General features: G+C 37.5%; 1 non-coding gene across 1 annotated transcript; it reads right to left on the reverse strand.

Moving 5' to 3' along the window:
- Positions 1-1,192: 1,192 nt before the first annotated feature.
- On the reverse strand, positions 1,193-1,265 carry TRNAA-UGC (transfer RNA alanine (anticodon UGC)). Its single transcript has one exon. It is a non-coding gene; the product is annotated as a tRNA-Ala (tRNA).
- Between the last annotated feature and the right edge of the window lie 1,446 nt (positions 1,266-2,711).

Here is a 2,711-nt window from a genome sequence, read left to right on the forward strand (position 1 = left end):
CCAGCGTACCTGGATCGACACATGTGATAATCACAGCAGAAATCCCATCGGGATTTGATCTTGGTATATAAAAGGAGGTTATGCCACAAACCCTGCAGAATGTGTGTTTCGCGGTATGCGTGTCAAAGGTGTATGTTGTGAGAAACTCCTTGGAATCTCCTAACAGTTCAAAAAAGGTGGCAGGAACTACGAAGCTGGTGATGCCTCTCATGCTGCAGTCAGAACAGTTGCACTTCCAAGCAACAACAATTCTTGGTGCTACCACTTTCCATCTCACATGTTTGCAGTGACATCCTCCATTGTGAACCACTTTCTCAAAATCCATTGCTGAACAGTCCCACAGTCCACGTAGAAGCGATGTATGTTTAGTAGCTATAATCAGACTGAAAGTTCAAACAAAGCTATAAATAAGCATTGGCAAAAACAATTACATAGTTTAAGAATCCATCAGGGGGCTAATTTGAAGATGGGTTTGGTAGTTGATTCATCAGTAGGGTATGTAAATGGTGCTAGTTGGAACATATTGATTCTTTTCATGTCTTTTGGTTTGTTGGGAATTTTCCAAGGTACTAAGAGGTTGTATTTTTGCAGACCTAACTCTTTTCCTCTATCAATGAAACAACAGAATACCATTCACCTTTCTAAGAACACCAAATATGAAATCTCCAACCAGGGTCAAAAGAATATGTGTATGGCTCAAAAAACAAAGGAAGGGAAGTCATGAAAGCTAAATAGCAGTTTTCAGATAGTTTCAGCCTTTCTGGTTAAAAGGAAAATCTTCAAACTAAAACCATTTATGAGCTTTCACCAATTCAATAGATATACACATCCAAATGAGAAATCAAAACGAATGAGATTCAATATTTAAAGATTGAAATTTTGGTGCAAATTAATCCAACTACCAAGTAGATCAACTTACATCACTGAAGTGGGCTGTTGGATCTTCTCGTACCACTCTGCCGCTCCCCAAGTTGCTTTGCAAGCGATCAGAACCCAGAAGCAGAGTATAAAATCAAGTGTACAACGAACAACTCACAAAAAGGTGAAGATAAAAGAAATAAAGAGACGTGGTAGGATCATCCAATCAAAACGAAGCGAGATCATACAGGGGCATTGTGTCATATTTCTTAATCAGATATGATGGAAACCCTATTCCACCGAATGCAACTAATCATTGCACGCTTGGGAGTGGTGGAGATGCGGGGTATCGAACCCCGTACCTCTCGCATGCAAAGCGAGCGCTCTACCATGTGAGCTACATCCCCATTGATGGTGTTTGTTTCCCTATCCCTACTAATACTCATGTTATGCAAGAAAAAGAACGTATAGAAATAGTTAAACATCCCATAACGAAAGCAAAAATTCCATGCAAAGCAAAATTGCTATTGGTGAATTTCCATTAAGAAATTAAAAGTCATTCCACGTTGTAGAAAACCCAACACCCACTCTATAGAAATCAAGAATCCAAATAGTAAGTAATAACGTAGAGACTACAAGTTCATTCATCAAGCTCCACCGGATGGTACACCATACAAATTCTCAAACCAAAAACCCTTTTAAATTACATCTTGTACTATGATTCATTGCCTTAAAATTGGGTTCTTATACTATGAAATTGTAGATTTTTTTTTCCCTTTTATGCAACCGTCTCTTTTTTTGATTGGTGTTTAGTTTGATATGGAAAAGAAATACCTCTGAATTGTTAAGTATTTATCAATTTAAACAAACTTAATACATTCAATTAGACATTCATATGTAATTATTTTGTAGAGAGAGCAATTTTGTAGCTCACTCTCTAGCTAGGGAAGGTCTTTTGCCGAAAAGCACGACAAGTTGGCCATCTTCCCACCCCTGGTTGATTTCTCATTGTAATCAACCTGTGCGCTCTTCGCCTTCTTTAAAATAAAGTCCTATTTACAAAGAAAAAAAAAAGAGAGGAGGTTGAAACTCTCTCATTCTTAGAGGTTACATTGGATACAAACTCCTCTTTGCTATAATACTACTGCAAAGTCAATTTAAACATTTAAGTTTTATTAATTAATTAAATTGAAATCGATTTTCGCTGAAATGCAAAAGGAAAGAAAACACGTCAGTAGGACAGAATAATGCAACCTCCACAATTCATGCATTTGGATCTGCCATCGAGAGGTTCTTTCTATTACAATACTATTTTCAGTAATCAATTGATGATCTAAAGAAGACCATCTGAGTGAATTTATAGAATAGAGATTTCATCTTAATAGACACGTGTCTTTACATTTCAACAAAACAGAGTATACATGTATCTTATTTATCTCTAATACCCTCCCTCAAAGTCAAGGGGCTTTCAAGAAGCTTGAGTTTGGAGCGAAGAAGAAGAAACCGAGGAGCGGATAGAGACTTGGTAAGAAGATCAGCCAATTGATCAATAGTGAAAATATATCGAACCAACAAAACCTTCTTTGCCACTTTATCTCTAACAAAATGAAAATCAACTTCGATATATTTAGTCTAAGCATGAAAGACCGGGTTGGCCGAGAGATAGGTGGCCCCAATATTATCACACCATAATGTAGGAGGCTTTGTTTGAGGAATGCCTAACTCCGCAAGAAGAGACTGAATCCATGTAATTTCTGTGGTGGCAAGAGCAAGAGCACGATATTCATTCTCCATACTCGATCGCGCAATAGTAGACTGTTTTCGGGATTGCCAAGAGATTAAATTGGAACCCA

The sequence above is a fragment of the Hakea prostrata genome, chromosome 10 (assembly GCF_041222555.1).
Source record: "Hakea prostrata isolate BN-2017 chromosome 10, UWA_Hpros_2, whole genome shotgun sequence".
NCBI lineage: Eukaryota > Viridiplantae > Streptophyta > Magnoliopsida > Proteales > Proteaceae > Hakea > Hakea prostrata.